This window comes from Pelecanus crispus, chromosome 2 (assembly GCF_030463565.1).
Source record: "Pelecanus crispus isolate bPelCri1 chromosome 2, bPelCri1.pri, whole genome shotgun sequence".
NCBI lineage: Eukaryota > Metazoa > Chordata > Aves > Pelecaniformes > Pelecanidae > Pelecanus > Pelecanus crispus.
The window spans coordinates 8,074,753-8,087,726 of record NC_134644.1 but is presented as its reverse complement, the minus strand read 5'-3'; the positions used below and the strand labels follow the sequence as shown (position 1 = coordinate 8,087,726).

The 12,974-nt window shown below is 39.0% G+C and overlaps 1 protein-coding gene across 4 annotated transcripts in view; it reads right to left on the bottom strand.

Annotated features, from left to right (window-relative positions):
* Positions 1-12,035, bottom strand: part of GALNT11 (polypeptide N-acetylgalactosaminyltransferase 11) — a 53,873-nt gene extending 41,838 nt beyond the window's left edge. For 2 of the 4 annotated variants that reach the window (XR_012830826.1, XM_009481737.2), the window contains exons 1-2: positions 10,257-12,033; positions 9,489-9,780 (exon numbers count right to left, since the gene is read on the bottom strand). The gene's annotated coding sequence lies outside the window, so the exon portion shown is untranslated. Of the gene's footprint in view, positions 1-9,488; positions 9,781-10,256 lie in introns of all 4 variants that reach the window. The other 2 variants (XR_012830827.1, XM_075704895.1) reach the window with 2 other exon arrangements.
* Positions 12,036-12,974: the final 939 nt, after the last annotated feature.

The following is a 12,974-nucleotide window of genomic DNA, read 5'->3' as shown; positions in this document are numbered from 1 at the left end:
TGAAATACTGCATTTAAACCAAATGACAGAACCTCCACAATGCAGAAAAGTAGCCCCTTTCAGTAGCTTGCTATTCAACCAAGACATTTGGTAATACATTTGGCAGGAAAATACAGACTCACTATTTATTTTCTTTAAATACCAAATGTTTTGTTAGACACTTTTTGTGCTTGTTTTGGCTGGGGTAGAGTTAATTTTCTCCACAGTAGCTAGTCTGGGGCTATGCTTCAGATTCGTGCTGGAAACAGTGTTGATAATACAGGGTTATTCTAGTTACTGCTGAGCAGTGCTTACACAAAGTCAAGGCCTTTTCTGCCTCCCACCCCACCAGTGAGCAGGCTGGGGGTGCACAAGGAGCTAGGAGGGGGCACAGCTGGGAGAGCTGACCCCAGCTGACCCAAGGGCTATTCCATACCATATGGGGCCATGCTCAGTATAGAAACTGGAGGGAGCTGGCCCGGGGGCAGCAATCGCTGCTTGGAGACCAGCTGGGCATTGGTCAGCGGGTGGTGAGCAATTGCACTGTGCATCACTTGCTTTGTATATTCTTTTATCATTATTATTATTACTACTATTTCTCTTCCTCTGCTGTCCTATTAAACTGCCTTTATCTCAACCCATGGGTTTTACTTTTTTTTTTTTTTTTATTCTCTCCCCCATCCCACCGTGGCAGGGTGGAGCAAGCAGCTGTGTGGTGCTTGGTTGCTGGCTGGGGTTAAGCCACAACACTTTTGAAGGCAGAATGGAAAAAATTTAAACCCTGCCTATGAAAAGCACATTGAGGCTTATTAGTTTACTTTATTTACCAAGACATATGCATTTACACAACCACTGTCCTATGGATTTCAACCACTTCTACCATTTAAGCAGCCACAGAAGTCATAATCTGCGTCAGAGCTGCACACTCCAGTTTTAGACAGTTTTAGGTTGACCATGACTTCTTACAGATGTGTTTTAGTGAAGAGGCCACAGTAGGTTTTCAAGTCCTAAGCAATGCCAGTCCTGCTTGGGACCTTCCCTGAGGAACCACAAGAACCTTTCCAGCCCTATACTTTTACGCATACAAAGTATAATCACATCAATACATCTCTGCCTCTCCTCAATATACCAAAACCAAGTATCCCTCCACTCACTTCAGCATGCAACAGAAAAATAACCACTTTAATACACACCAGAGGGAAGGAGGAGAGAACACTTCAGCTGGTCACAAAGACCCAGGAGGAAGCACTCAGTTCAGAGGCAGCCACTTGTCCCTCCATTCTTACCTCACCCACCTCCCTATCCATGACTTTCTTCTGCAAGCCATGTAGCTACAGTGAATACAAGCCGTACCCTGTCCAGACTCCTTTGCTCTCCAGTTCTGTGAAGGCTTCTATGAAACACGCTTTGCCAATTTACCCAACTGTCTCTGACTGCATATGCATGGTCACAATACCCTGATGATTGTCTTAAACATCCATCCTTGCCCAGTTGATTTCTCCAAGCAGGATTTTGAAACTTAAACAAAGCCAAACCATTCTTTTTCTTTTTTTTTCTCCCCCTTTTTTCCTCACTTTTTTTTTTTAAGTGGAGACAAGCTGTTCCTGAATATACAGGAGATGCAAAGGATATGTCTTTCAAATCCAAAGTATTACTATCTTTCTCAGCCCTGATACATGCTGCATGAGAAAAACAGATTATATATATTTTTAACTCAACAGCTCTAAAGCTCTGCTAATGGAAGCAGAGCTAGCAGGTTGGAACAGTTAGATTGAAACAACTTAAATCAAAAAAGCAGAATTGCATTATCCAGGTAACAATGTCAATGGGCTCATAAGAATAATTTTTGCCTATGCAATAAATACAGTAACACTGAGTCCAGTCACCACTAAATTGCTATTTGGACACTACAGTTAAAACTCATTTCTATTTATTTATTCAAATGCAAACAAAAATACTAATTGCCATTAACAAACAAACAAAAAAAATCTATGATTTAAACATATCAAGAAGAATTGTTACATAATACAGTTCCACACAGATTTTGCTGGTAATTTAGACTAGGCTTTAAGGGCCTATCATGTTTTTCCCCTTCATCTATGAAAAGCAACACAGCTACCAAAAGTAAGTTTCCAAAATACCTCAAACAATTGTCTTTCCCCAAAACGCATGTGGTGAAGAACATCCAGAATGAACAGAAGACATTTCATCTCCCTTGAGAGGAGCTTTCACAACAAATAATAAATGATAACACCTTGAAGTATTTTACAGGCATTCATTCACATCAACATCCTAGCAATACGTGGGGTTTGCATCGGTATACTTAGGAATCCAGAGATACTTCAACATGACAAACATAAATCATTTAAGGTGGCAGCATCTCCTACGTGAGGAAACTACAATCCATTTTGGACACAACTGGGGTGACCAAGAAAGGAAAAAAATTACCTTAGAAGCTGCCCCTGTTGGCATCAGCTCAGAAGAGATCAGGAGTGAAAGGCACGGTATTCTGAGAATTTCTAACCAAATATCCTGAGAATTTCTAACCAAATATTCTGCCTTTCTGTCTCTCTCTTGTGCTCTGTTTTGATTTATTTATTCCCTGATAGTTTTCAGACTTTGGCAGAGCCTTGGAACTGAGTCTGCAGACCCAAATGCCAGAAATGCCAAGAGTAAAATATTCCTCTCTAATTTCCATGAATTCCAGTAAAGAAGTCTCAGTTCCTTGCACAAGTAGTAAATCATTGATTTTTTTTTTTTTTAAGAGAACTATAAAAGTTAAATATAAGTAACTTACTAAAAGTCTCTGAAAGTCAATCAATTGCAAAGCTGAAAAAAAAAAATCTCCAGGACTCCACCTGCCAGACTCAAGCTTCAGGAATTACTGTGCAATACTGCTTTCCATGTCGCACCAGCTTCTTAGCATCCTTACAACACCAGCATGACATTCATTTCATACATCAAACCTAGTAACATTTACACTCATTTAATAATTGGCCCAACAATGATACAACACTGTTCCCCCAGACAGCCTGGGAGAGTTTGTAATTAGTAACCTGTGCAGCTCTAACACTGGCCCAATGTGTTAGCCTTCAATATTTTTAATGAAAAAAAATGCCAACCCCATGTCACAATATTTTGGCTTAAAGAGCAAAAGCAGTTACAGGCTCTATGACCAGCCACTGCTTAAACACTGACATCTGCTTGGATTAACCTCAAGAGTTTAGTAAACACACCGTATGACTAGACATTTCATTACTGTGCCAAAACTCATGTTTGTCAGAGGTCAAACAGAGGATCAGATTAACCTCAAGATTTTTGAAATAGGAGTAAAAATTATTTGAGAAAACCTTAAAGTCTGCTTGTAGTTTTTCCAAGAACAGCTTTTTTTCTTAAAAAAAAAAAGTAGTCAAGAAAACGAAGACAGAGATACAACTCATACTGCCCAGGTTTTCTGCAAGACTGCCTGTGTATTTTGGACCTATATTAAGGGAAGGAACAGATGTGTATAATCTTCATTTTTTAAGAGCATTCTAGCAAAAAAAAATCATTAAGCTAATTTTATCTTTCTACAGAGTATTAGGATAATTTGCTGCATGACTTTCTGTAGAAGCTTCTAATTTTTATTTTATTATTTGTTTTGGGGGGAAAAAAACCAAGATGATAAAGTAACACTACTTACAAATGCAATTCTGCTCTTTTAATAGCCTTAACTCTTTACATATTTCTCGGCCTCCAAGATGTTATGGCTACCATCACTCCTCTTCCAAAACAAGCATCAGCATGAACAGGCTTTCCTATCTTCTTGTTGAATCACTAGCAAACAACAGCATTAACAGTACGATGAACAGAGGCCAGATTAGGAAGCAGTAGTACTTCAATAATACAGTCATCACACAAACAGAGATGCCATTCACAGTAGCTTCTGCACTATCATACGAATTATTTTTTTCCCAGGCATCCCTTACATTGCAACCAGTCTTAAGGGAGAGTCACAGTTAATAGACTAACAAGATGAAAAAGGGACACCTTAGGCAGCTTTTGTTTCAAACTCCAACACACATCCATTGAACATACATTCAGAACAAAAGTCAGATATTTCTAAATAAAAGCTTAGTGTTTCACGTGCTCCAGAATCTAAGCGCCAACACAATTTAACTCCTCATAAAAAAACCCTCCTACTGCATTGTTTTAGCACTAAATTGGATCTACCTGCCAGTTTGTTTTTAATTAAAAACAACCATTAATTGTTGACCTTACAGAAGGGATGGGTCATTGTACTTTACAAATTAAGTGGCTGTTTTTGACACAACATAGGCAGGCAACTACTCATGTAAAGACAGGTTGGGCCTACAGGAACCTACCTTGACATTCAGCAAGGACAAATGTTAAGTCCTGCACCTGGGACAGACAAAATCCCTGGCCACTGACAGCCACGGGAACAGCTCTGCAGAAAAGGACCTGGGAGGTGCAGTTAAACAGGAGCCAGCAGCATGCCCTTGCAGCAACAACAGCTTACGGGCTTGTCAACAGGAGCCCAGCCAGCTGACCAAAGGATGCAATTACACCAGCCCACGCAGCATTCATAAGGCCACAGGCAGAGTACTGTACCCAGTTTGGGATTTGCCAGTGCAAGACAGACATCAATAAACTGGAGTGAGTACAGTGGAAGGCGACCAAGATGGTCACGGGCTGGAACACTTGCCCAGTGAGGAGAAGCTGAGGATGCTGGGCTTCTTCAGCCTGCAGAAGAGACAGCTTGGGGGGGGACGACACCTAATAGCAGCCTGCTGCTACCTACAGGGATGTTATCAAAAAAACAGAATGAGGCTATTTCATGGGGTGCAAGGTAGGAGAATGAGAGAGTTAAAAAGGACTAATATAACTCCAGTCACAGCAACCCTCATTCAAAGAAATATACTGTGGACCACAGGCTGTCCTCTTGCATAAGATCACTGTTCCCATTCATTTTAATGAGATGACAGGCTAAGATCTATTTTTAATTAGCTTCTGTAAGTCACTTCTAAATGCAACTGCAAAAGCTTCAAGAGCCAACAGTTTAGTCATTTCAGTACAGCTATACAAATCCATGTCATACCACCTAAAATAAATCCTCCTGGAATGAATACAAATTTTGTTCAACACTTCATAGATAAATAATCTTAAAATACAAATAACGTTCATTATACTTTATAGATAAAGGCACATAGATAGATGAGTTGCATGAATTGTTGAAGACCTAAGAAACTATTACTATGAGTACACTAAATCTGAAAAGCATAAAGTGTTTTAGGAAGGATTTTAGAATTCATCTTCTTTATGTCTTTAGGTTCTCACCCCTCACTATTTTACCACTGTCAAATGACTCACTTATATACTCATTTGTAATTCAGTTTTTTGGACTTTAACCAGAGATGTCTCAATATTGCATACGATCATTTTTAAATCTGTGGATTATATATTAAAACGCCTCCTCTAGGAACATAACTTTGCTTATCAAGCTTTTTGGAATCTCTCAACTCCAGTAAAAAAGCTTTACTTAGCAGGCTGCTGTACCAGAGTGAATGCAAACACTTTAGCATTTCTGTAATAAAAGTGTGAAGTTCTTTCTTTACCCACCTCTGTTTCAAATGCTCCATTAAAAGTATCTTCTGCAGTAATATCTTTCACTTCTTTGTCAACAACAAAATATACTAGATTTTTTTTTTCCTTGCTGATAAAGGATACCTTTCTCCCCACATGCTCCTCCTCTCTAAGGAGCGAGAGTGTTTCACAAGGGCTCTCATTTAAGGATACAGTTTTAATGGAAAAAGCAGTTGCAAGTTTTGGAAAGAAAAGGTTTCATAAGAGTCAGGATCTCATGTTAACAAGCAACAGAAAAGAATACCCATTTTAGTTACAACCAGTGATACAACATTGCATCAAGAAAAGGAACATAATAGTCCAGTCTGATTAGAGAAAGCAAGTACACTTGGATTAGAAACATGAGCTTACCAAATTCCTAATGCTCAATACAGAGTAAATAAGTGCTATACAATAGACAGTTTCATGTTGCTGCAGTGTCCTCGTTCCCCCCAAAAAAGCTACCGGTTTCCGAAAGCACAATTATATGCATAGCATTTTCTTATCTATCCCCCTAAAAAACGTTGCACCATAGGGCTGCTTGGCTGGATGTTACTTTAAGTCATCTGGCATATAAATACATGTCATGCCATTCATGGAGTCCTAAAAATATCTTCTTCCTTTTCGTTGCTAATAAATACTTTCTTCCAGTTGAAACAGTGAGATATTCGTTTCATTAGCAAAACCAGCTCTCAAGGAAGCCCGAACATTTGTGTACCATCTCCAAAGAAAGACGCATGCATTTTGTAATACAGTCCTTCCTTCTTCACATACAGCTTAGAAAACAGCAAGATTAAAAAACCCACACTGACAACTTCTTTTTCAAAGCATCTCTCTCACATTAAAGATCCATGTATCTAAATATTAGTTTAACAACCTTCCAGCTATTCATACAAATGCAAAATGTAAGAGAACTTACAAGGTCAACTACACACAAGTAAGCTGCTTAATACCTTTTCTAAATGTTTAAAATCTACTTAGCTGTTCCTTGCATTTTATGTCTGCAAAGCTCACCAAAATAACAGTAAAAATACAGATGCGTGCAAAATAATGGCACACTTCTACATGAACAGCTGAACAGAAGAACACTCACCTTTTTCCAGAAGAGTCGGCACTAAAGAAGCAGTGCAAGGTTACGTACTGAAAACACATTTACTGCAGTAGCAGTCAAATCCAGTTGGTGTCTTCATTCTCAGTGAACAATAAAACACTGAGCCTGAAACTTAACACTTTGTTGCTGAGTACTGCTTGCAAGCCCTAACTGGGAATGGGGTAACAAACACAGGCTTCTCTGTGGCAACAGGCTAATTTGGATGGGTCTTCGGACATGAATGCTGCAAGGCTATTTTGCATTTGACTGCCATACACTGCCCCAAGAGCACCGATCTATTTTTCTATTTGTTTGGGATTGGTTCCCCCCCCCGCCAGCTGATGCATGATCCATATGGATTCATGCATTTGGAAACATAAACAAGACTGGTCATTTTACTGCCACTCACTAGAGAAGCATAATCAATCAGTGTATTCCTAAGGCATTCTTCATCATCATATCAATGGATTAGACCATAGTAATGCAAGAGAAAACTATCATTAAGTTTGTATACAAATTTCAATTCTAAAAATTCCTTTACTCCTCATTTTCCAAATCACTAGTAATTTTATAAAATTTCCACATTTCAACTGAAATTTTCTAGGTATGCTTTCTGTTCATTTTAATTTTAAAATTAAATTTCATCAAAAGTGCTTTGGGCTTTTTTCTAGTCTTTTACAAGCAAAGTGAAAGCACATTTTCCAATTTAAAAAAAAAAAAAAAAAAAAAACCAAAATCAGACTTCACTTGTACAGCCCTCCTGCCAAAAAAGCTGGCAGCAAATTTGGCAACCTAACAGACCTCACTGAAGTACTTGTGAGTGGGACAGTGAAAACTGGGGTTGACCAGTCTCAATTTTAAACCTGTGACTACTGACCATGGACACTGCATTTTGCACAAGTTTTTCTGCAAATCCCAGTTCCACAGTTAGCTCTAAGCAGATATCCACCATCCACTTGTGCAGAACCTGGTACTAAAATCAACAGCTGTATACAAAAAAATACACTAAACACATTTGTGAACTCAAGACTAGAAACTTCAAAAGACTATACTTGAACTTGTATAAAATGCAAAGCTGCTGCAATTAAGTTACTAGTAGAACTACAGAATTCTAAACTCTGTAATGCTGATAATGAGAATGGTTACATTGCATCTTATCCTACAGCATCAGATTACAGAATTCATAGACCTCCAAGCTTACTCCCCACAAATCATACAAGGTTACTTCATTTATCTTTTTCTGCAGGGTTTTCCTTTTGAATATGCAGGAACTTGAACATAAAAATACATTAGAAGTGCCACATTTGGATCCCAGACATGTTATGTTCACTTACAGTGAGATGTCGGAAATTGCCACCGTAAGGTAACATGAGCCTGTCAGCTACTTGCTGTAGCACTGCAGTCCGCCCTTGCAACTCAGTTTGGTTAGCCCAGAATCAAACACCTTTATGGAGCTTGAGTAACTGATATTAGTATACATAGGCATTATTTGTTTAAAATAAAAGAGATGAAACGTAGCACCAGAAATGTGAGTGAGGTTAAAACAAGTTACAGTTTAAATCTGCAAACTGCCTCTGACAGGAAAAATATTTAACTCATTCTAAACTGCTCGAATTCTTAACTCCTGTTATGTTTCTGCATACTTTTAAGAGATGCCACTATCTTAAGAGATTTCCTCAATACATCATGTCCTAACTGAGTTTTCCCGGGTGGATGGCCATTGTTAAAAAAACTAGAACTGAAAGAAATACTAAAAGCAGGCGCTGAATTGAATTCAATGTCCGTTTGCATGTCTCATATCCAGAAACAAAGGTCACTTGGAGTTTTTCACTCCAAGCGTTAGCACAGAGTCCACAGTATCCATGCCACTTGGGACAGCAGAGGCATGGGACTTTCATTTTTCCCAGTGAGGAACTCTTCCTCAGAAAGACCAAAGCATGCTGCAATCTTCTTGCTTTTGGATCAATTTTCTCAACAGAAGTTTAAAGTAATTTCTGTGCACAGGTTTCTCTCTACTTCTCCCATTTTCTCACTAATGTCTCCAGCCATAAATATAAGAGAGGAATCCTAAGGATAGACACCTGCTACATGTTCTCACTTCAACTCACTGACTGAACCAGGACACCTGTATAGTTATCAGATTGACCTGTGGGACATTCGGGTTGAACTATTTGCTCTGCTACAGATTTTGATGAGTTCCTCAGCAACTCACGGTCTCAGCTCCCACCTATAAAAACTGAATGATGTGTTAAGGCAAATACATCAAAGGTTCTGAGGCCACAATAACCAAAGAGGATACAAATATCAAGCAGAGCTCTAGGTTAGAGCAGCAATAACTCATTCCTTCTGCTCCCCTAGCAAGCCTATTTCTAAACTGTGCTAGCAAACTCTTGTATAGGAAACATTCTTTCTTCTTCCCTTCCTCAACACAATACAGTAATACTAACAAAGAGGTACTATTGCTGGTACAACCATACCTGCAGATGGAGTCAATGAAAACACTTTCACTCATACATCTAAACTAAGCTATCAATTTAATACAAGCTTATCTTGGCAAATATTGTATTTGACAATAGGGTATGGAGTTTCCAAACATGTAAGTAAAAAGACCTTCTATTAGCATGCTTCTGGAAAAAAAAAAAAATTGTGGACATTAACTGTTGGATTAGAACGATAAATAACCAGCATAGAGATTTTACACTGTCTATAGGGAGAGCAAAATTCTGCAAGTTATGCCAAAAATTAGTTTTCTGTCTTTCATTCCCTTTCTACATGATCTTACAGACTCAGTTCGCACCTTCTCCAAAGAAATCCCTTTGAGGAAAGAGTTGTGCACCACTCCTTTTCCATCCCATTGGTCACTTTTCTTTTACTTATCTATTGCCAATGTTTCTAATGGGAAAACATACTCAGGATTTTGATGTTGAAATCAAGGATGTTGCAACAGAATGAATAGCAGATCAAAAATGTATTTTCCCGCTTCACTAGGAGCCATACTTTCCAACACACTGCTAGCACAGAAGGTTAGCGTGCAACCCAAAACTTAGTCTTCTCTTGCTTCACAGGCAATAAGTCTCAGCATCTGCTGACTCAAGAGATAAGAATTCATGTTAACTGACAAAATTAAGGTATTCCAGGAAACAGAAAACTAAAGCAAGGACTTCTAGAAAGCAAATTCACTAACAAATATGAGAGGCATCAACAGAGATAGTGATATCATTTATTACTGATGTTACACTTCAGGAATTGGCAAAATAGTCAAAATACCTAAGAAGATTAATTTGTGTATCAAAACAGGATAGTTTTGTGCTTCCTGAAAAAGGATCTCTGTTTTAATAAGGCCACCTCCAAGGTTTAAAGCATCTAATTTAATCCTTGTCTGCACAAGAAAATCTCTGTCATTTAGCCAAGCAGTACTTGGACAGTTTTACATAAACTGGAAAGACCACCTCTATGAACATGCTCCTAACATTCATTAAGTATTTGCTTAAATCAGTTTGGCACATAGCAATCATTTACTGAAGTACCTTCTTTTTAGCATGGCTCTGCAAGTTTATTAGCTTACCTTTCAATTTAAAATTCAACTTCTTAAATGGTGCAGTGTCTCATAGTTGAAGTCTTAGGAATGACAAAAAGTTATTGCAGGCAAGCAGTTACCTCCCACCAGCCACTCTGCAACATTACTTGATGGACATACTCCTTCCCTCTTGCACAGCAAGAGAAATGATTTTTGTCAAGGTAGCTTGCTCCATGGCAAGAAGGGTTAGAGCATGCACGCGAACAGCCAATAAGGTATAACTCACCAGTCATGGCAAACCTTCAATCTCAGAAACGCAGAACTTGCAATGCCACTACTGCCACGAGAGAGAAAACCATAACAGCTCACTCACCTGCCCCAAACTGAATTTAGAGCCATCAAAGACTTCAAAGTACCTACCTGTCAGCAGTATGGGGTGGTGGGGTCTGGAGTCCTCCCTACCTGCACACCTATTTCTTGCTTGTACTACAAAGCATAAAGCAGGCAGTAGGAAGTCCTGAGGTTCCCTGCATTACGGGTTTCAAACTAGGGTAAACAGTGGAATAGTTGATTCACCCCTGAGCACTGTATTCCAGTTTCAGACACACAAAGTATCTGGCAGCAAAAACCCTAGACTGCACAAGAAAGGGCTGAGATACAGCACATCACTCCCACTTCAGTACATACTCTACATTTTGGTAACACCACCAGTTGTTTAACCTACAGGCTTAGCATATTATCACATCTCAGTGAAGGGGTTCAGGAGTTCATATAACAAAGTATCTGAAACTTAGTATACTTGAAGTCACCTTTTGATTGAAACAGTATCATCAGCTTCCTAATTTCCCCCCTTTTTGTTGCAGTGTGTTTCTAGTTTTTACAGAGTTTTCAAATAAAGTATTTACACTAATTATTAAACAATGCTGACTCACATGAGAAACATGCTAGAGCACAGCTGAAGGATGTGGTGGATACTGTTAACTTTGTTGAGCTGAACAAATGCATTTACTCATGCTGCTAAACACTGGTTTAACAGCCGAGGCCTTTGTACTGACAGTACTTTATACATTAACACAGTAGCTGCAACAGCAGATGCATTCATCTCCATAAGCAACCATATGTTTTGAAAAGAAACCCTAGATAAGAATCAAGACAGTTTATCTACCTCCCACACTGTAACAGGGATTGAAACAGACTTCACCTCTGTAATATTTTTTGAGAAAGAAAAAATAATTTCTGCACTTGAAATATGTGATAATACATTTGCTCTTCAAGACCAATTAACAGTATTACAGCACCTCTCCAAAATGAATGGTACTGAAGAAAATTACTCGATTTCAGGGATACCTGTAACTGTAGTATTGCCTACCCAGACAGATGGTACTGTTTAGGAAGTCAGACTGAACTGTCACAGGAAGGAATGATTATATTTTTTCAAAATTTTACCTTTTCCCTTCAGCTGGAAGTCTCCCCTTACTTCTCTGCTTTAGTAATCAACATACAGCTCCCACACTGCCAAACTCAGCCTGCCAGCTGCTCAGACCACAACCTCTTCACAGTACCTTCCAAGGTAACGTACCTAAAGTAAGAACTATCCTCCCTTTGGTTTTTTTTACCCTCACATTACCCTATTCTTTCTTGTTGGAAGAGCTGAAATCCCCATTTTTACTGTCTGCTCATGTCCTAATCTCATCCATCTGACCCACAGTCTGCCCTGCTCAACACACATGCCCTATAGCCACCATTAAAACTTTTGTTTCTCTAGCATGTACTATCCAGAAGCATATTTTGTATAGACAAATTTTCAAATTACTAATAATTCATATTTGTTTGCCTTACCATTCTGTTTCAGGACTGTCTTCCTCCTAAAAAGCTCGCATCACATCTACTGTTATTCTACGACACTATGAAAATGATGAACAGATTCACCCATTCTCATAAACTACTGTCACACAGCAGCTTATCAGGAACTCTTTCCATTTTACTCCTATGCCTAATGGAGTATTGGTTTACACCCTCTGACACAAAGTGATTAGATAGCAGAAGACAGGCAACAGGCCCTGACATCTGCAGTCAGATTCTCTTAAACCAGAACACATGTCACATAGCCTGCTGGCTTCCTCATCTGAGGCTGAGAGATGAAGGCTCATTAGAGCTGCAGTGTTATTTCTTTCCTTCCCTGCTGCAGAAGAGCTCCTAAAACTCTGCAGGAGCTTATCTTACCCAGAGATGAGGAAAAGCTTATGCAGAAGGCATGCAGTTCTTCAGAGACAGTTATACTGGGGGAGGCCAATTGCTTGTTAATCAAAAGCCTCTTATCTGGAACCACCTGGACCTTTATGCTGTTCTAAAATGAGGTCTAGGAATCCCAGCTGGAGTATTTCACATTTCTCCACAGGGTCACAGGGCAGAAATATACTGTCAGGGAGAGGGTGGTACCATCCTTTCCTGGGCACAGGCTGTACTTGGATCAGCTTAAGCTAATCAGAGATGTCTGTGAGCAGTTTCCTATTAAGATGAGATCCACATAAAAAAAAAAAAAGCAGATGCTAGATCAGAAAGTATTCAAGGATATTTAATGTCACTTACAGACTACTCTTCCTAAGTAAGGACAGAGGAGATTTGATCTTAAGTTGAAATACATTTTCCAGGGGGGGAAAAAAAAAAAAAAAAGCATATTGGCAGAGTGCTGATGATCCTGCCCACCTGCATAATTGCTGTACTGGCATTAAGAGATTTCACCATTCCTTCAAACAGAAAGCAATA